A 22,705-nucleotide genomic window follows, 5' to 3' on the forward strand; every position below is an offset into this window, starting at 1 on the left:
GTGCCTGCCACAATATGTTAGTTGTATTGGAAAAATGACCAGAAACATACTCTACACTAGTAAACTGCCAGAGTTTAGACCAGTCTTTCAATACAGGACTACTTTTTCACCACCCCACCTTAGAAATAATTATCTTGTTGCTATGTTGCATTCCACTTGACACTTAAAATTTGCAAGCTAGGGTATCTTTGATAGTTTTCCAAGTAATAACACTTTTACAGAATCCTCATTTCTAAATATAGAAACATTTTGTTTGCTTTGAAGATGATTATGCATGATAAGGAACAAGAAGCTGACAGTGGAGCCGACATAGGATTGCCTGGTACAATATAGGACAACCATTAAATTTGAATTTTAGATAAACAATGATTTATTCTGCGTGTATGTCCCATGTAATACTGGGACATACATTTAAAAATTTTTCATTGTTCATCTGAAATTTGAATTTGCTGGATGTCTTGTATTTTTATTTTCTTTCTTTTTTTTTTTTTTTTTTAGACAGAGTCTCACTCTGTCACCCAGGTTGGAGTACAGTGGTGGGATCTTGGCTCACTGCAACCTCTGCGCCTCCTGGGTTCAACCTATTCTCCTGCCTCAGCCTCCCAAGTAGCTGGGACTACAGATGGGCACCTGCCACCACACATAACTAATTTTTGTATTTTTAGTAGAAACAGGGTTTCACCATGTTGGCTAGGCTGGTCTCGAAATCCTGACCTCAGGTGATCCACCCTCCTTGGCCTCCCCAGGTTCTAGGATTACAGGTGTGAGCCACCATGCCTGGCTGTATTTTTATTTTCTAAGTCTGGCAACTGTATGCAGACAGAGGAAAAGGAAGGGGGAATCTACAGGTCATAAATACTTGAAAGCTGATGTAATCATGCAGTCTATTAGAACAAATAAGCTCCCTACTCAGCAACTTCCATGGCCTTTAAAATATATTCATTCACTTCCTCCAAATATCTGTTCTTATTCTACTTGAAAATGATGACAATGCATAAACTAGTTGCTGAGTATCTTCTGGGAAGACTCTTTCATGAGATTCTAGGAATCCACAGTCTTACAGCCATCAGTCTGCCAGAAGACCTAACACAGAAATAAAACTCCTTGGTAATATAAAAGTTAAGGAAAATATTCTTCCAAATTGAAAATGAAGATTCATACTGCCTATGCAGCTCTAGCAAGTTTTCCAAGTTGATCTTCATTTTTTTCATAAAACCTGGTAGGAAACTATAAGTCCTAACTAATGTGTCCTCGTAACTTCTAAAGACAAGCAACTTATTTAAATAATAAACACGTTTATCAAAGGCTACCAAATATACAGTCTTGTGTTCAGAATTAAGGTAATAAGATGAAAAAAATAGTTTGGATGTAAAAACTTATGACAGAGAGATACAAAAATAGCTACTATAGAAAGCCCCAAATGCTTGCATTTTCTGAAAATCATGAATGAAGTACTAAGTGAGCTGCAGCTAGAGGAAGGAATGAGCCAAACCTTTACCAGGTTCAGATCTGAGCCTAACCTTGAAGAGTATGATTTTAATATACAGGCAGCAAACAGAATTATGGACATAATATTTTAATTGATAATTAGATAACTGATATTAATGAATAATTATGAGCTTATGAACAGTAGTGTGGTGACTGAAGCAGAAGGTACAAAGCACAGAGCTTGATAGCTGAGGAGGTTGGAAGAGTGGCTTACAGCCACATGATGGAGAGATTTTAATGCTAAGATTATGTACTGTGGCGATAAAAAGCTATCAAAGATTTTCCAGGACAAGAATAGTCATGAGGTCTGTTGGTTTTTAGAAAGATAACCATAGAAAATAATGCAGAAGCTAGCCTACAGAGTTTAGAGGTCAGGACACTAGCTTAGGAGTATATTCATTGTCCAAGAGGCATGTTTATATCAAAGACAGAGCCACAGGAAAGACAGTCAGCAAAGAACACTGACAATGACTGGTCATGCAAAAACAGTAAGAAAAACCTGGAGGAACAGAAGGTGATGAAAGAGAAAATTCTACCAAGAAATTAGAGCTTTCAAGCAGGCAACTCTCAAGAAGAGGCAGTTGGATTTAGCAATAAAGCATCCCCCACAGAATGTTCAGAGAGCAATTTTAGACCAGCAATAAGGGCAAGGGCTTGGTTAACTTGGTTAAAGAGTGAATAGAAGCATTTCTGCTTCCAACATTATAACTGATAAAACACAACAAACATCCTTTTTAAATGCCTATCTCACTAGCAAAGAAGGGGAAAATCCTAGTAGCCAAAAGAGCCAAACAACAAAACAAACAAATTAATAAGGAAGCAGAAAACCAGGGAGGAAAGCAAATGCTGGGTCAGTAACTTCTAATGGAATTGTCCCATTCCAACGGCCTAGAACCATTCTGGGAACAGGACACAAAGCCTCCACAAGGTACAGAATGGAACTTAGATGCCCATAAAAACCCAAGGCCTTTGAAAGACTAGATGCTCCATGAAATAGTAGGTTAGAAAAAAAATCTCATCTGCAAAGGAAGACAGTATGAAAATTTACCTGTATCAGCTTCACCTCTGGTTAGGAAAACAAAGCTTCTCCATCCCCCAGCATGAATAGCCAGAGAAGATCCACAACAAATATTTTATGGGATTTTTTTAAATATTTAAAGTATACTTAATAAATATATTTCATACTTAAAGTATACTTAATAAATATATGTATACTTTTGTTGTTTATCTGAAAATCAAATTTAACTCTGTATTTTTATTTTCTAAATCTATCAAACCTACTTTCCCGCACTTCTCCTACCACCAATAATTTTAAAATACAGATCTATTCTATGTGAGTCTGGGGCTCACATTTACACAAACATTAGGGTTTGGAAAGCCAGAGTCAAAATACTAATTGTTGCCCTAATTTGGTAGCACCCCAGGGTGCATGGCAGGAGCAAATGCAAAGGAACAAACACCAACCAAACTCTCAGCAGTCAAATACACTTTCTCAACTTAAATTATGCCTAAGGAAACAGGCCACCAAGAAAAAGAGTTTGTAGAAATAAAAATCACAAGAGTAGACTCTCCAGAACTTCATATACTGGTATTTTCCAAAAAAAAAAAAAAAAAAAAAAACCCAAGAAAATATAAAGAAGCAATCTTGAAAAAGAAACAAATTGGACTAATGGAAATTAAAATATAATCATTGAAATATAATGAAAATGGAGTTATCAAAATTGAAAATTTAGTGGATGTTTTAAAAAGCAAATTGGACAGACTATGAAAGAGAGAATTAATAAACTGGAAGAAAACTTTTTAAAAGTTCATAAAATGTAGCAAATAGAACCAATGAGATGAAAATATTGTTAAAAGTTTTAACAGAACAGGAAAATAAAAGAAAATTTAACATACATGCGATTAGAGTTCTAGAAGGCACAATATTTGAAAATATATTGACCAAAAAATGTCCTTGATGAAAACCATAAATTTTTAGATTCAGGAAATAGAAAAATGTCCCCTCTCTGAATTTTTCTCATCCTCACTTAAACATATCATAGCAACATTACAGGTCACCAAAGACAAATGCATAACCTTAAAATCAGCCAAAAGGAAAGCACCTTCAAAAATATATAGGTTAGAATGATACCTGCAAAGAAATTAAGATTCTGATGATAGCAGATCTCTCAAAAGCCATGAGAAAATAAACATAACTTACAATTTCATACCTAGCTGAATCCTCACTCAAGAATGAAGTCAAGGAGGTATATTTTCTGACAAAAATTTTAGAGTTTATTATGAATAGATTTTCACTGGAAGAATAACAATAGAAAGTCTGAAATAAATGGTAAGCAAAGAAACTTTTAAATATACAGGTAGATCTAATCAAGCATTTGCAGCACAAAGCAATATGACAGTGCTAAACTAGGGAAATACAAAAATGAGATAGAACTAAGATATTGTGCAACAATAAAGAGATTATAAGATATTTTTCACCAGGGAAGAGATAGTCATTAAATTAAGCACGCATATAAAAATGTAAAGGTAGTAAGATAATAGAGTCTTGTTTAAAAAAAATAGGGGAAAGGGAATTAAAACAAAACACACAGTAATGAAGAATACATAAACTCTTAAAAACCAGGCTTAACACTTATAGATGGCACTACGTTCAAATGTTAAACTTCTCTCAATCAAAAGACTCCAAAAAAGTTTCCTTGGCTGGGGGCGGTGGCTCACGCCTATAATCCCAGCGCTTTAGGAGGCTGAGGTGGGCAGATCATGAGGTCAGGAGTTCGAGACCAGCTTGGCCAACATGGTGAGGCCCCATCTCTACTAAAAAATACAAAAATTAGCCACAGTGGTGGCAGGCACCTGTAACCCCAGCTACTCAGGAGGCTGAGGCAGGAGAATTGCTTGAACCCAGGAGGCAGAAGTTGCACTGAGCTGAGATTTCACCACTGCACTCCAGCCTGGGTGACAGAGTGAGACTCTATCTCAAAAAAAAAAAAAAAAAAAAAAGACTTATCTTTTAAAGTGTAACAAACAAGCACAGCAGTAACAATGTGGGAGAAGTACTTGCAATATGTAATTGTTGCAAGAATGTAAGAGGTCTGCAAATTAGAATGAAAAAGATAATTAAACAGAAAAAATAAGATTAAAAGGAAGGAAAAAGCAATTCATAAAATAGGAAACATTAATGACCAACAGATATAAGACACAGCATGATCAATCTCAATCATAATGAAAACACTCTGTAAGGTACCATCTTATACCATCTACTAGGTTGGCAAAAATTAATAAATTCAGAGAATATCAATTGTTGGAAAGGATGTAGAGCAATGGGAAGTCTCACGTATTACTGGTGGGAGTATAAACTGATTCAGTAATTTGAGGAACAAATGGCAACCCCAATAAATTTGATAAGGCTTAATATCTACAATCCAGCAACTCTATTTCTAGGTATAGGCCCTTAAAAACTCTTGCTCGCGTAGACAAGAAGACATGATTATAGCAACATTATCTGAAACAAGAAAAAAGTAGCTTATAATGATCATCAGTATGGATCTCTAAATTGCCTAGTATGGCACTATCTGGATTAGGGGCATCGTCCCAGCAGAAGAGGCTGCACTTTTCATAGTTTTCCAGACTTCCAGGTTTTAGGCAGCTTATGATTTTATTAACTGCAAACAGCTCACACTTTTACCTTCAGACTGTTTGATACCAAAGTAGTCTGACTGTCTCCAAATTCTACCAGGCTCTTCTGTTTGGTTCATAAAAGAAGAGAGAAACAGGATGGGAACATCTTCCTGATGAAACCCTTTTGTAGGAGACCAGCCCATCAGTGCATCTCAAAGCCCTTGAGCTCAAACGTACCTCTGGAAAGGTTGTGCAGACCATCCAGGTATACACACTTTCCTAACAGTAAGTCACTGCTTGCACCAAACAATAATGCTAATATCTGCCCTGAACCCCTTGACAAGAAAGTTGTAAACAAACTAAATGACCATCAATAGGAGAGTGTAAAAATAAATGCGGAATGTCATAAGATATGACACAATTATCATGGACGAATCCCACCAACACAATTAGGAGTGAAAATACTGAGATATCAAGTTACAGAAGAATACGTACTATATACTATCGCTTGTATAAGGTTTAAAAATATAGAAAACAATGTGACATAATGATTAGCCATGCATACATATTTAGTCCCACTATAAATAATGTAAGGACATGATAATGATCAAATCCAAACTTAAGGTAGTGATTGTACCATTGGATATTTGAAGAAGTGAGATGTGACTGGGGATGGATACACAGGAACATCAATTTTACTAGTAATGTTTTATGTATTAAGCTAAGTGGTGGTGCATGGGCCTTTACTATATTATTCTATACACTTTTTGTCCTAGTAAGTGTTTTAAATGAATGGATATGAAAAAGCAGAGTCAGCACAAGTCAATCTTGTTAAACAGGAAATTCACATGAGTAGGGAAGGTTTCTCTTAGGTTAGAGAGGTATAGGACCCTTTGGAGGTTACCCAAGTCGGATTCAAAAGAAGGGAGACAATCTCCACAGTGATCTGGAGTCATTCTAGAGGACTGAGATGCCTAAATAAAACGACATCTGGACTAGGGAGGTGAACTATGACAGTCTCCTTTTAAATAACGAAGCAAACTTCTGTACAACAAATAATGTATTCACTTTGCTCATTTTCTAATATACTAAACAACCCCTATACACAGTATCACTTCACTTACAAATAAACCACTTTCTAGACTACCCAGGCAAAAACGTCAAAATGTAGGGTAAAGTCATATTGATATTCATTGTGTACACTTCTGGTTTCATTCATCAGATCTTTCGATAAATATTTGCCCTGTGAATGAATGAATAAATAGAATAAATGAAAATCTCTTAAAGAATTACTGTGCTTAAATGGCTCAAATTCACCTTGATTGAAACCAAAGCACAGCTTCCAACAAATATGAACAACTGCTGCAAGTCAAGCACTGTATTAGGCACTAGGGATGTGAAGACAGATTGTTTCCTAAGAATCCATGACATACTTTTATCATAACACTTTTTACCCCATATGCAAATAACTCTCCCCTTTCCTGTGCCTTTTTAAAAACAAGAATTTTACTCAATTTCTCTCTTTATCCCCATTCAGCAAATATGCACAGCTATAGGTAGATAAAGTGACAATTAAACTGTAAAGTCAAATAGAAGCTCTTTGGAGGTTCTCTGGTATTCGGGAATCTTCCATAATTATGTGCATATCTGTTCATATGGACGTCAGAAATTTGTTTTTAGCTGTAAGAGCAGCAAAGGTTAGCAATAAGACATTTCTCCGCTTTCTCATAGTAAAATGGTTCAGTTGTTTTCTTTACTTCCACTGTCTTATGGAAGTTCTCTATTCTTCCTTCAGGCAATAAGAAGATTCTTTATGAGAGAAAATAAACAGTTCCAATTTTATCTTAAGAGATATATTCCTTTTACCTTTCTCCACCATCTAATGGCTTCTTCCTCTGCAGCATCTGGTTCTGTATTTTCTGGCCACCAAGAGCGAAGTTCCTAAATGTTGGACTGAAATCCTAGCTCACTGTAGGAAGCCAGCTAAGAGCTGAAAATATTTTGGAAATAGGATTTCTGGAGCAGCCCAGAGTCAGGCACCAACTATCCTGTCCATAGTCATGTCCTGTTCCTGCCTGGCTGTGTCTGGCACCACAGAGTGGGAGCTGATGAAGGCAAGCACGTGGACACAGCTTCCTGCCAGGGCAGGAGCCACCCTCAGGCCATGGCCCAGACAGACTGTTCTGGGAGGCTGTGGTTCATCCAGTTTAACCAGTTCAACTTAAGGGAACCCCTGTGCCTCAGCATGTAGGAACTAGAGGGAGTGGCAAGACTTCATGTCAGAGCTCTGCTTAGCAGAGCCACCTTGAGTTCAAACTCTTCCACGGCAGGCTCACAACTGGCTCTGTTGTGTAACTGGAACATCTATTATCCTATTATAGCAAAGTGCCTCTCTCCATTGAATGATCAATATATCTACCCTGGTGTCTTAGTCTATTTCATGTTCCTATAGAAGGATACCTTAGGCTGGGTAGTTTATTGAGAAAAGAGGTTTATTTGGCTTATGATTTTAGTGGCTGGATAGTACAAGATTGGGCAGCTGTGTCTAGTGAGGGCCTCTTGCTGCTTCAATTCATGGCAGAAAATGGAAAGGAAATAGCTGTGTGCAAAGAGATCACGTGGCAAGAGAGGACGCAAGAGAGAGAAACTGAGAAAGCCAGATTCTTTTAAACAACTTTCTCTTGAGCAAACGAATCTATTCCCACAAGAGCTGGAACTCACCCCCTGCAGGATGGCATTAATCTACTCATACAGGATCACCTCCATGACACAAACACCCCCCAGTAGGCACCACCTCCCAATACTGCACACTGGAGATCAAATTTCAACCTGAGTTTTTGCAGAGACAAGTAACATCCCAACCATAGCACCTGGTTTAACCTTTATTAGTAGATCAGCCCAAGTCATATTTTTACCATTTTAGCCAGATGAACATATAGAAAGCCTTGTCTTCAGAATTTGGCAGTCTCTACCTGTTTTTCTGCTGCAACAATTCACAGAAGAGTATGAATCAGTCAGCCAGATGGGAGGGGAAGGCAAATGTGGTTGATACACCCTAAAAAACTGGGGCTAGGGAGTTGAAATATTTATAACTAAAGCATGGTCTTCATAGAGTGAGACGAACATGTTTTGCAAGCAGGCTGAACGGTAAACATTCAAAACCGACATGCTCATAGCATTTCACACTGTCCCCTTGTAATATTGACAGGAAACACTACCTTCAGTGCAACCTCTATAAAGTTGAGATAATGTAGTGAGAAATCCAACTGCAGATGAACTAGATTCCTGGCTTCCAATAGCAGTTGGTTCAATCATTTATAGCAGTAAATAAATGTTATGAAAGTTCATGTAAAAACCATTATCTAAAGAGCTAAATATGAAAGGCTTGCATTATGGCTAGGCATGCATTTCTGGCAGAGGAAATAGAAGTTTTCTCACAATATCTTTTTTTAGATTACTTTGAGGAAGAATGCCATCATTGCAATAGTGCAGACCATAGCAAGTTTCATCTTTCTTTTTTTCTTTATGGAATGAGAAATGACATCAGTTTACATGTCATCTGAGAAGAAAGGAATTTATTTTGTTGAAAGGCATCCAAATCACTCTGTCTTTGGAAGCCTTTGTTGCTGAAACAAACTTTATCATTGTTAATTGTCTGGCCATTAATGGGCCAGTTTGTTCATCAACAAGTCTGCACATTTATACATATTTTATTGACCTAGTAATTTTACCAATGTTATACAGCCATGAAAATCTGAAAGAAATATCAACATGTAAGTTTCCCTTACTCTAAACTCAGTAGGAAAGTGCCATGAAAAAAGGGAAAACTTTTAAGCTATATTTATATTGAATATCTGAAATTATCACAGCCCACCCCACAACTCTTCTCTGACTAGCAAACTTTCTCTTCCTCCTGTGTTTCCTATTGTAATAAGCTAATTTCAGCCACTTCTCCAAGCTAGGATTCCAAGAATCATCTGTGATTTCCCTCCTCCTAGCCCCTTCATCTGTTTGACATCCAGGCTATATCTTCTAATGCCTTAATTGTTCTCAAATATACCCCCATTGCCAATGCCCAGGTTCAGCTCTTTGTCATATTTAATCTAAATTAGTCTGACCAATCTCCCTACCTCCAATCATCCTATCTACAATCCATTTCCCATTTAACTCCACTATCACATTCAAAATCATTTTCAAGTTCCCTCAGCAAAGTGCCTTCATGTGGTACCCAAAACCCTCCTGACCTGAAGCAGTCTTTCCACCTCCATCCTTGTCACTCAATTCTCCTGCTCACATTCTATATGCCCACCACAGTGAGACAGGTGCAGTTCTTGAAAGTGCCATGTACTCTCTCATCTCTAAGCATTTATACCTTTGGCTTCCTCTACCTAGAAAACACTTCTTCCCAACTCCCCCGCCCTGCCTGAAACCTTTACCTCTTCAACTCCAACTTGTCTCTTAGGACTCAACTCCGGCATTAGTTCCACATGAAAGCCTTTTCTGACATGCCCCTGTCCCTACATTTTGGCTAAGTGCCCTCTGTATGCTCTGTGAGTACTGTGATGGTTAATTTTATATATCATGTTGACAGGGCCATGAGGCACCCAGATAGTTAGTTATGCATTATTCTGGGTATGTCTGTGAGGATGTTCCTGGAAGAGATGAACATTTGAATTGGCAGGTTAGGTAAAGCAGATTGCCCTCATTAGCAAGTGTGCCTCATCCAATCTATTGGAGGTCTGAATAGAACAAAAAGTTACATTAGGAGAAAAGCCTGAGTGTCTCTCAGCTGGGACATCAGTCTTCCCCTGCCTTCAGGCTCAGAGTGGAACTATACCATCAGTTCTTCAAGTTCTCCAACTTACTGATTCAAGATCTTGGGACTTAGCTACCATAATCATTTCCAATTCCATGAAACCTCTGAAATGATTTCATGAAATCATTTGCCTGCCATCTCATCCACATGCCACACACATGCCCATCTCCAAACCATTGTCCAGACAGTTCACCCACGTTGGAATGGGTTCCTTCTTCCTCTGTAAATACTTCAGAACATTTCAGCTCTAGACAATATTTCTGGCTTCTGAATTTATGGCACTTTTTGCATATGTTTCTCATATTACATTTATTTATAAACAGTGCCAGGTAATATCCTTTATATTTTAATTTTTGGGTTATTTAAGTTTTTATGGATGCACATCTAGTCCCCTTGCCAAGTACACTACAAGCTCCTTGAAAACACAGACAAGGTACTATTTACAATTTTTTTTCTCCTCCAAACTTGCATAGTTCAGCACAGTATACATAACAGATAATCAATACATGTTATATCGTTTAACATTTGTTATATGACTAGGACAAGACTAATAACTAAACAACACTGCACAATGTAACAAATGTTTCACTTTCAAAAGAATAAATTATTTCAAATGAGATCACAAAAAAATGAGAAATCTATGACCATGAACATAATTTACTGTAGGCTAGCACATAAATATAAAAGCTTGAGGAGCGGCAGCTGCAAAGGGAACTCCAATTATCCTGCCAGCAGTATGAATGCACTCAGCTGTAGGACAAGGCAGATGTCAATCAAAAGTGGAATTAAAACAAGATGTACACTTTCCAAGCCAATTTGTATGTATATTTAATCAAAGAACTCACAGTTCATATGGTAACAGTAAAAGCAAAAGAAAATTAAAGGAAAGCTAAAAAGAATACAAAATGCTAAATGTCAGAAGTAAATCAACATGTCATTAACAAAATAATTGTAAATAAGTTAAACTCCTCTGGCAACCATCTCACATTGGATTATAAACAAAATTCAATTATATGGCTTATAAAAGGGATATACATTTTTAAAAAGTGACTCCCAAAGACCTGTTCATTCCACAAACATTTTGTAGCATACCTACTATATACCAACACCATGCTAAGTGATACAAAATTTAAATATTAAAATATAGATGTACAGTTGTACAAGGCATATACAAACAAAAAGGATGCAAGAGTCACAATATCAATATTAATGAAGCAGTACTACAATCAAGAAGCATTATCTAAAACAAAAAATCATTTCATTTATTTGTGCTTTCTTAATGAAGTATGCAAGTCACCAGAATCCTCACTGAAAGTGATAAATATGCCTATCTTATAGAGTTGTTGTAAGTATTAAATAATAAAATTCATCAAAAATACCTACATGAAGACCTGACACGTGGCACCTGCTCAAAAACTGTTGGTTGCTTTTAATATTTGCATTAGTAGTAATAAGAGTTACAAGCTATAATAATCACCGATATTATGCTTTAGATAACATAGCATAAAAGTATATAAAATAAAATATTAGAAATGCAAGGATAAATTTACAGAATCATAATAAGAAAAGAATGAATACATTTTACCATATTTCTTTTGGTTCTTAAGGCATCAAATGGAAAAAAGGAAGAAAGAGAGAGAGAGGGAAGGAGCGAGGGAGGAAGGAAAGAAGGACAGAATGGATGTAGGGAGGGAAAAAGAAATTATATCTAAATAATAATGATTGATTATATATGTTGCTCTATGTGTGTCTATGTATGTGTGTGTGTCTATGTGTATGTGTATAGGTATATAGGCATTTATAAATAATATGTAAACAAATCTTTTTATTTGAAAAGATAGAAATACAAAGAAATAGAAAAGGTACAGACAGATTAATGGATTAAAGCACAAAGAAATAATTTTGAAAACAGATAATGTAAACAATTTAAAAATAAACCCACTATCTTATTCCCACAGACCAATAAAAATAAACCCATGATAAGATCGAATTGTCAAAAGTTAAAGACAGAATTTTGAAGGTAGCAAGAAAATAGTGACTTGTCACATACAAGGGAAACTTTTATGAGACTATCAGAAGATTTTTCTACAAAAACTTTGCAAGTAAGAAGGAAATGGGGTGGTATATTCAAAGTACTGAAAGAAAAAAAACACCAGCCAACCAATAATAATATATCCAGCAAAACTTTCCTTCAAAAATAAAGGAGAGATAAAGATTTTCCCCAATAAACAAAAGCTGAGGGAGTTTGTTTTCATTAGACCTGATTTACAAGAAATGCTAAAGCGAGCTTTTCAGGTTAAAACAAAAAAACCCTAAGCAGCAACATGATAGCATAAGAAAGTATGGAACTCATGAGTAAAGGTAAGTAAATAGGAAAGTACAGAAAATTATACTACTTTAATGGTGGTGGGTAAATCACTTTTAATTCTAGCATGAAAGGCAATAGCTAAAATAATTATAGCCAAAAATATGATAAAAGATACATAATCGGAATAGTTATACATTGTGACAACCATAACATAAAGTATGTAGGGAGGGAGAAGTCAAAGTACAGACTTTTTGTATGCAATTAAACTTTGTTATTATCATCTTAAAGTAGGCTTTTATAACTGTAATATATTTTATGTTAGTCCCAAGGTAACCGCAAAAAAATACCTATGGAAGTTATAAAAAGGGAAAAGATAAAGGAATCAAAATATATCAATACAAAAAAATATTGTAACAAAACACAAAAGAAGATAGCAAGAGAAGAAAAAAACAGACAAAAGAACTACAAGACTAACAGAGGAGGCCAAGGCAAGAGGATTGCTAAGGCCAGAAGCTCATGACTAGCCTGTGCAACATAGCAAGACCCCTCTTCTACAAAAAGTTTTAAATTCAGCTGGGCATGGTCGTGCATATCTGTAGTCCCAGCTACTTAAGAGGCTGAGGTGGGAGGATTGCTTGAGCCTAGGAATTAGATGCTGCAATGAGCTTTGGTCATGCCACTGCACTCCAGCCTGAGCAACAGAGCAAGACCGAAAAAAGAAAGGAAAGAAAGGAAAAGAAGGAAGGAAGGAAGGAAGGAAGGAAGGAAGGAAGGAAGGAAGGAAGGAAGGAAGGAAGGGAGAAAGAGAAAGAAAGAAAGAAAGAAAGAAAGAAAGAAAGAAAGAAAGAAAGAAAGAAAGAAAGAAAGAAAGAAAGAGAGAAAGAAAGAAAGAGAAAGAAAGGGCGAGGGAAGGAAAGGAAAGGAAAGGAAAGGAAAGGAAAGGAAAGGAAAGGAGGGAGGGAGGGAGGAAGGGAGGGAAGAAGGAAGAAAGGGAGACAGAGATAGAGAGAGAGAGAGAGGAGAGACAGAAAGATAGAAGGAAGGAAGGAAGGAAGAAACGGAGAGAGAGAGGGAGAGAGAGAGGAAAGAAAGGAAGGAAGGAAGGAAGGAAGGAAGGAAGGAAGGAAGGAAGGAAGGAAAGAAAAGAAAAGAAAAGAAAAAAGGGAGAGGACGGGAGGAGACAGGAAGGGCAGGGCAGGGCAGGGCAGGGCTAACAGAAAACAACTTACAAATGGCAATAGTAAATTTTTCCCTAACAATGATTACATTAAATGCAAATGGATCAGACACCCCAATCAAAAGATATATAGTGTCTGAAAAGACTTCAAAATAAGATCCAACTAAATGCTGTCTATAAGAAATTGACTTAAATTTAAGGTCACACATAGGCTGAAAGTCAAATGATGGAAAAAGTTATTCCATGCAAATGGTAACCAAAAGATAACAAAGGTGACTATATTTATATAAGTCAAAATAGACTTTAACTCCAAAACTGTCACAAAAAGCAAGGACATTTTATAATAAAAGGGCCAATCCACCAGGAATAGATAACAATCATGTTATCTATTATCTATTATGATTGTTATCTATTAGATTATCTCTCTATCTATCTCACATCAGATTAGCTAGATATATAAAACAAACTGGCAAAACTGAAGGGAGAAATAGCAACACAATAATAGTAAGAAACTTCAACACCGCATTTTCAATAATCAACAAAACTTCCATATAAAAGATCTGTAAGGAATCAGAGGACTTAAATAATGCTATAAATCAAATGTATCTAACAGACATATACCAAATATTCCAAACAAAAGCAAAATACACACTTTTCTCAAGTGCATATGGATATTTCTCCAATATAAATGACACGTTCCCTCATAAAGCATTTCTTCACTAATTTATATAGACTGAAGTCATACCAAATATCTTTTCTGACCAAAACTGAATAAAACTACAAATCAACAGAAGAAAAAATTAAAAATTCATAATATGTAGAAATTAAACAACACACTCTTTAACAACTATTCAAAAAGAAATTAAAACAAAAATTAGAAAATACCTCAAGACAAATGAAAGCACACACACAACATGCCAAAACTTATGTTGTGCAGCAAAAGCAATACTAAAAGGGAAGCTAATAATGCAATAAACGTTTATAATGTATTTAAAAAGAAGAAAAATCTCAAATAATCACCTAACTTTTTAAACCTAAGGGAATTATTAAAAAAAGTCCAACTTTAGCAGAAGGAAGGAAGTAACAAAGATGAGAGCAAAAATAAACAAATAAATAATAGAAAATCAGTAAAAAAAATCAACAAAACTAACAGTTATGTTTTGAAAAGATCAACAAAATTGACAAACCCTTAGCTACACTAAGAAAAAGAGAAAGACTCAAATACATAAAATCAAAAATGAAAGAAGAGACATTGCAACTGATGCCACAGAAATAAAAAGGCTCATAAAGACGACTATGAACAACTATATGCCAACAAACTGGATAACTTAGAAAACATTAATAAATTCCTAGAAACATATAACCTATCAAGACGAAATTATGAAGAAATAGAAAGTCTAAACAGACCTATATCTAGTATGGAGAGTGAATCAGTAATCACAGTCTCCCAACAAAGAAAAGTTCAGGACCAGATGACTGAACTGATGAATACTACCAAACTTTAAAGTATTAATTCCAAACTTTCTCAACCTCTTTCAAAAAACTGAAGAGGAAAGAATACTTCCAAACTGATTTTTATGAGGCCAGCATTACCCTGATACCAAAGCCAGAGAAAGACAACACAAAAAAAGAAAATTGCAGGCCACTATCCTTGATAAATATAAATGCAAAAGTCCTGAACAAAATACCAGCAAACCAAATCCAACAGCACATTAAAAAGATCATAGGCCATAACCAAGTGGGATTTATTTCTGGGATAAAAGGATGGTTGGTTCCACATACGAAAATCAATTAATGTGCTACACCACATTAATAGAATAAAGGATTAAAATCATATAATTATTTCAATAGATATAGAAAAAGCATTTGGCAAAATTCAACACCTCTTAATGATAAAACCTCTCAATGACTGGAAATAGAGGGAAATCACCTCAACATAATAAAGAACATGTGTGAAAAGCCCATGACTAACATCATAGTCACTGGTAAGCAGGAGCAAGACAAAATTTCCCATTCTCACTGCTTCTATTTAACTTAGTACTAGCCAGAGTAATTAAGCAAGAAAAAGAAACAAAAGGCATCTAAATTAGAAAGGAAGAAGTAAAATGGTCTCTTTTTGCCGATGACATGATCTTATACATCGGAAAGCCTAAAGACTCCACCAAAAAAAATAAATAAATAAAACTGTTAAAACTAATAAATGAATTTAGTAAAGTTATAAGATACAAAATCGATGTAAAAATAAATCGTGTTTCAATACACTAACAGCAAACTGTGTGAAAAGGAAATTAGAAAAGCAATCTCATTTACAATAGCACCGAAAAGAATAAAATACCTAGGAATAGACCTAAGGAGGTGAAAGAATTTTGTACATAAAATTATAAAATATCGATGAAAGAAATTGAATAGGATACAAACAAATGAAAAGATATCCTATGTTTATGGATTGGAAGACTTAATATTGTTTAAATGTTTATGGTACTCAAAGTGATCTACAGACTCAATCTAATAACTGAAAAAAGTCAAATGGTACTTTTTACAAAAATAGAAAATACAATCAAAATACTCACAGAGAACATCAAAAGACCATGTATAGCCAAGTCAATATTGAGAAAGAACTAAGCTATAAGTATTACACTTTCAGATTTCAAAATATATTACAAAGCTATGATAACCAAAACAACATGATACTGACATAAAGACAAACATATAGATCAATAGAACAGAACAGCCAGAAATAAATCCACACATATGGGGTCAACTGTTGTTTAATAAAGGTTCCAGGAGGCTGAGTGTGGTGGCTCATGCCTGTAATCCCAACACTTTGGGAGGCTGAGGCAGGTGGATTGCCTAAGGTCAGCAGTTTGAGACGAGTCTGGCCAACACGGCAAAACCCCATCTCTGGAGCGAGAAAAAAAAAGAAAAATAGCCACACGTGGTGGTGGGCGCCTGTAATCCCAGCTACTCAGGAGGCTGAGGCAGGAGAACCACTCGAACCCAGGAAATGGAGACTGCAGTGTGCTGAGATTGCACCACTGCACTCCAGCCTGGGTGAGAGAGCAAGACTCTGTCTCAAATAAACAAACAAACAAACAAAAGGTACCAGGAATACACAATCTAGAAAGACCATCTCCTCAACAAAAGGTGTTGGAAAAACTGGATATTCACAGGCAAAAGAATGAAATTGAATCCTTATTTTACCCTATACACAAACATCAACTTAAAATGGATTGAAGACTGAAACGTAAGACCTGAAACTGTAAAACTCCTAGATGAAAACATAGAGGAAATATGGCATTGGTCCTGACAATGATTTCATATGATACCAAAAATATAGGCAACAATAATAAAAATAGACAAGTTGGACTTCTGCACAACAAAACAATCAACAGAGTGAAAGGTAACCTGTATAATGTAAGAAAATATTTGCAAATCATATATTGGAAAAGGGGTTAATCTCCAAGATATGTGAGGGACTCCTGCTATTCAAAAGTAAAACAAACCAAAACTAATAACCTGACTAAAATATGGGCTAAGGACTTGGATAGACATTTCTCCAAAGAAGACATACACATGGCCATGAGGTATATGAAAGAGTGTTCAACATCACTAATCATCAGAGGAATTCAAATCAAAACCACAATGAGATATCACCTCATACTTTTCAGGATGGCTATTGTTTTAAAAAATCAGCAAAAAGAAATCAAAAAATGTTAGTGAGGCTGTGGAGAAATAGAACCTTTGCACACTGTTGGTGAAAATGCGACATAATAAAGCCAATATAGAAAACAGTATGGAAGTTCCTCAAAAATCAAAAAATAGAACTACCATATGACCCCGCAATCCCACTTTTCTGTATTTATCCAAAAGAAATCAGGATCTCAAAGAGATGTTAGCAGTCTCATGTGTATTACAGCACTATTAGGCAAGATGTAGAAGCAACTTATATATCCAATGACAGATGTATGAATAAAGAAAACATGTATACGCATTCAATGGAATATCATTCAGCCTGAATAAAAGGGAATCCTGCAATATGTGACAACATAGATGAACCTTGAGGACATTATCCTTTCAATGGTTGGGGTTTCTGTGAATTTACATGCTCTTCAAAATAACTGTGCATCTCCCTCCCCGTCTTAGGAGTTCATGGCCCACAGGCAGGAGCAACTATTGGAGACATTTTCAGAAATCAGGAGAATGAGAAATCTGAGTGGGAGAGCATGGCGTGAAGGAAATAGTCTCTTGATCTGACAAGTCCACAAGACTACTCAGGAATGGCTTAGTGACTCACCTTTTCACAAAAGTTGTGGAAGGCACCTGATAAGTATACAAAGTTTGGTTCTTATAGTCACATACTAAAATACAAAGATGGAGATTCACTCATGTAATTCCTAATCAGGAAAGACAGAATCGGGAATATCAAGTTCTCAAAATTTAATAGGGAAAAAATATGTATTACATATTAAATATAGCAAGTGATAGTCCCAAGGCAACGGAAGAGGGTGTAGTGTGTTGAGTTAGATAGTTATTCATTCCTTAAGAAAGAACACAGAGTTCTCATAAACAATTTTCCACTGCCTCCAAATGTAGTCACGTACATAAATGCAGGAAGACTTACAAATAAAACAGTGGACAATGACAATTAAATGGAAAGCAGCAACGTATTGACGGAGAATTCATCCATTAAAAGCTTTTCCATTCAAAATGGGTTTCAGCCAGAAACGGTTTCTTCATTCCTCCCTGTAGTATGCATTCTTGGTAGCTACTTTCAGAACACTGCCAACATCATTACACATTTGCTTTATATAGCTTTCAAGCTGTTCTGCAGTTTCTCTCTGGCCAAAGAACTTTACAAAAACTACTGGGGGAATAAGAAGCACAGACAGGTCGTCTCTCAGCCTTGGAATCCATTGCCTGTCTAAATCTCTGTTGCTTCCAGTACAGTTGGAGTAGGTAGCAACCTCAGCCAATTATTATTTTATCACTGAGTTTAGTTGACTGCATGAAGATGAACTGATGATCTCCACTCAATTCTCTCTGTGCCATTTGTCAGCACTCACACTGACTTTGTTCTATCCCGGTAGATCGATTGACAAGTCCACCTCAAATTTTACCTTACCTTTCTGAACCTCAGTCTCCTAATCAATAGTAGGGAAATGATGCAGATGAACACAAAATTAATGAGTTTTAAAAGTACCGCATTCACATCAGGCTTTTCCAGGAGAAATTTCCTCACTTCTCTCTTGTTCTTATGTACCCAGTGTTCCCAGTTTTAGGGATTAGTCCATGACCTGTCCTGAGGATCTGCCTGCAACTTGTGCATCCAACTCTAGTTTGAAGGCTTTTAAGTAAATTTGAATATTAGGGGCTGCCTTAAGAAAGCATTTCATCAGCTTCTTCAACACTCAAAACTCCACTTAATCTTCTCTTCTCTATTCTCTCCTTTACTCTGCCAATAATTGGAGCATATGCCTTCAATTCAAAGCATATTAAACAACATATTGCCAAGTTGCTCTATAATTGTTCTCAGATGCATGCCTCATTTCAAATAAATGGGAAGGTTCTTCAAAAGAAAAAAGAATATGTCTACTCCTTTTCTTCCCTACAGAGAAGCCTAGTTTACTTCTCTAAACTTAGTGGGCACTCAGTAGATACTTGTTAACCCATCACCCCTTTTATAAAAGAAACCAGAGTTTTCAAAAATAAACATGAGTCTATCTCATCTTACCAAATCCATTTTAAATGTCCTTTCAAGATGACCCTATTACAAATCACCTTTAATTCATCAGTAAATTCAGATGGTTAAATAGAGGGCAGAAATTTCTGCAAATAATCTTTTTCCTAAAGCTACAAAACATTTTAAAGACTTGATTTAAGTGAACTCAGCAACCTCTAGGACCAGATCCTAGAGATCTGTAAGCTGCTGCCCAAATGTCCACGGGCAGCGCCTGTGTTTAATTCAGCAAATAAAATGCTTCTGTGGAAATTAGCCTTTCTGTTGCTTTTGTCTACGGAGAAAAACAGAAATCAAAAGATCATAGACTTGAGAGATGACAGAAAATTCAGAAGATCAGGTAGTCTAGCCATCCACCTTCAGGGAAGTACAGTATTGTTATTATTACAATTTTACTAATCAAACTATTAAGACCCAGAATTATTTTTGAGAATTTGTTGAAGGTGAAATATTGGTGGGGTAAGGTATTTTAGGGGGAGTGACTAGATCCAAAGTTCTCTGGTTTTGGCATCCGACATCATTTTTACTACATCATATGCAAGTTCAATAAATTCCTCAGCTGGGCGCGCTGGCTCACATCTGTAATCTCAGCACTTTGGGAGGCCGAGGCAGGTGGATTACAAGGTCAGGAGTTCGAGACCAGCCTGGCCAATATGGTGAAACCCCATCTCTACTAAAAATACAAAATTATCTGGGTGTGATGGGCACCTATAATCCCAGCTACTTGGGAGGCTGAGGCAGGAGAATCACTTGAACCCAGGAGGCTGAGATTGCAGTGAGCCAAGATCGCACCACTGCACTCCAGCCTGGTTGACAAAGCGAGACTCCATCTCAAATAAATAAATAAATAAATAAATCCCTCAAATCTGTAGACTAAGGATTATCAAGATGACATAAATAGAAGTTCCTATTCCCAACCTCTTCCCATTTCTGGATCAGGGGTAATGAGTTTCTGCTTTGCACCAAAGGCTCCACATCCATCCTTTGGCTCTCCCTGAAAAGGAAACTTTCTGTAGATTCTAGGCTATGTGGCTCGTGTCTTATCTTTTCCTAATGGTCCACTGGATTGTAAGTTTTTGGGGAAAATGACTATCGCATATTTGCAAAGCCATTCTAGCACCTCGCACAATACCAGCTACGTGGTTGGTACTTAATAGTTTTTGAATGAGTGACTGAGTGCTCCTGTGATGGGTAATAGACATGAGGGATAGTTTGACAAGTGTAATTGGTGAAGGAACCACCTGCCATATTTCCCATCTTCTTTACATCGAAGAGCTTCCTAATTCGGCTGTTTTTGGATACTCTTGGAGATGCCATAACCTTTAACTGGGGTCTTGGGGAAAACTCATGACTGATAGCAGAAGCTGGAGGCTTGGCAATTCAACTGAGTTAACCATTCTAATTCAATCAAAGCTGCTGTTGGCTGAGAGCTTCAACTATAGGCAAACATTGACCATCATTCAATCATTTGATTCTTTCCTTGGGTTCAACTCCTACATTGTGAAATGAGGAAATTAAAGGAAATTATTTACTTCCATAGCTAGTGACATCATGGCAATTTTATGAAGAAATAGTCTCCCAAATGCAGCAACTTCCTCAATATTTTGAGTGATTGCACTCTGCTGTGAAATTATTCACTTCTCCTAGTCTGCTCACTCTCCACACAAACACTACACACATGCTGATGTAGTCAACCAAGTAAGGCCAGGGTAGACATTTTTCCTAGAGATGAAATTATATTAAATCAATATAAGCCTTAAGGCCCATATTGAGAATTTGTTTCTGGTTTAGTTTCTCTTTTTTGATGTGGTTTTAAGTTAGAATGAAACACTAGACTAGGACCAAGGAGTGATACAGGACGTCAAGAGAGAACAGAGCCTTGTACATACTTAGGAGAGATTGAACTTTCCACTCTATGACTGAACACTCTCCATCAGCTTTACCTTAGACACCCACTGAGATCCAGTACAGGTCTGCGATAGATTCAGGAGCTGGCTTTAATGGGGCATCCCATCAATCAGGTTTTTAGGGCATGGAACCCTACCTTGCCCTTCCTTCTAATACCAGGGAGAAATCTGACCTCAAAGGGTACGAGGAGGGACCTTAAGTGTCTTATTTTAGATAACAGGCAATGCAACCAGTGGTTCTAACAGGGAGAATTGCACCACCAAAATTAAAAGCAGCTGCTGAAACTTAGTAGCAATAGATGTTGGCAGCAGAATTTCAAAGATTTCATTTATGAGGCACATATTATAGTTCTAATGGGCAGCTGAGCAGATGGAGGTCTGAAGGTACACGGAGCCAAAAGAGCTTGTAGAGGCTCTGCCTGTGCACTCAAGGCCAGAGGGATGGTACCATAGCAGACAGAGTTCAGCAACCAAAAGTAATAATCTAGGCTCTGAGATTATGTCATTCCCAGGGGATCCCTCAATTGCTAGCTTTCCTCCACTCTGTCAGATTTGCTGTTAGACATTTCTTCTTACGGATTTTCAAATGTTTTAATGTTATCTCCCTCCCCCTGTTCAAACACACAACATACACCTTAAAAGAAGAAAAAGAGAGCACATTAAAAGTTAATGGATGAAATGCTGCTATAGATTCTATAGTTAAACAGACCTGAGTTCAGCTCCTGACTCTACCACCAAGCTATTTGACCTTGGGCAAGTTATTCAACCTCTCAGAGTCTAAAATGCCTCGTGAAAAAAAAAAAAACATCTTTTGAGGAGAAAATTAGGCAAAAAACACAACATGGTAATGGTAAACACTAACACAGTAGCTATTATTATGATTTGCTGTTACAACAATGCCTGACACTCGCTAAGTGCTCCGTAAGTACTAACGGAATCCTGTTATAACAACTCATGTACCAGATCTGAAAAATGGGACAGGAGACACTTCCCTAGTTCATGGGGGCTGGAGAGTGACTTCCAAGCGAGAAGAAAGAAGCCTAAAGTGGTCATGGGGGAAGAATAAACATAAATTCCTAACCCCTCTCCTCCTGTCCCCACACACCACTTCCCTGCTTCAGAGCTTCCTCTCTTTCCAGACAGAGATGGCATTTGTAAGGCTCTTGTCTTGATGGAGTAAAGGATTATTATCAGCCAACAATCTAATTTCAAACTAAAATAAACGCACCAAGTGTGGGATTCTCTCCATTAGTTGGGATTCTATAAAAAGAGAGGATTTTATTTCATTATTATTGTTTTTTATTTTTCCGTAAGTTATTGAGGTACAGGTGGTATTTGATTACATAAGTTCTTTAGTGGTGATTTGTGAGATTTTGGGGCACATATCACCCAAGCAGTATACACTGCACCATATTTGTAGTCTTTTAATCCCTCGTCCCCCTCCCACCCTTTCCCCTGAGTCCCCAAAGTCCATTGTATCATTCTTATGTGTTTGCATCCTCATAGCTTAGCTCCCACATATCAGTGAGAACATGCGATGTTTGGTTTTCCATTCCTGAGTGACTTCACTTAGAATACTAGTCTCCAAACTTCTCAATTGGAGATGTCTTTTATTTCTTAGATTCAAATTCTAACAAAGAAGGGATGTTTTGCC

General features: G+C 36.7%; 1 protein-coding gene across 4 annotated transcripts in view; it reads right to left on the reverse strand.

Moving 5' to 3' along the window:
• The window catches only part of NCKAP5 (NCK associated protein 5), a 990,571-nt gene that overhangs the window by 950,188 nt on the left and 17,678 nt on the right, over positions 1–22,705 (reverse strand). The window contains exon 1 of one of the 4 annotated variants that reach the window (XM_063694772.1): positions 6,973–7,276. The exons of the other annotated variants lie outside the window; for them this stretch is intronic. The gene's annotated coding sequence lies outside the window, so the exon portion shown is untranslated. Of the gene's footprint in view, positions 1–6,972; positions 7,277–22,705 lie in introns of those variants that run through there. 4 annotated transcript variants of the gene reach the window in all.

Source organism: Gorilla gorilla, chromosome 11 (assembly GCF_029281585.2).
Source record: "Gorilla gorilla gorilla isolate KB3781 chromosome 11, NHGRI_mGorGor1-v2.1_pri, whole genome shotgun sequence".
Taxonomy (NCBI): Eukaryota; Metazoa; Chordata; class Mammalia; order Primates; family Hominidae; genus Gorilla; species Gorilla gorilla.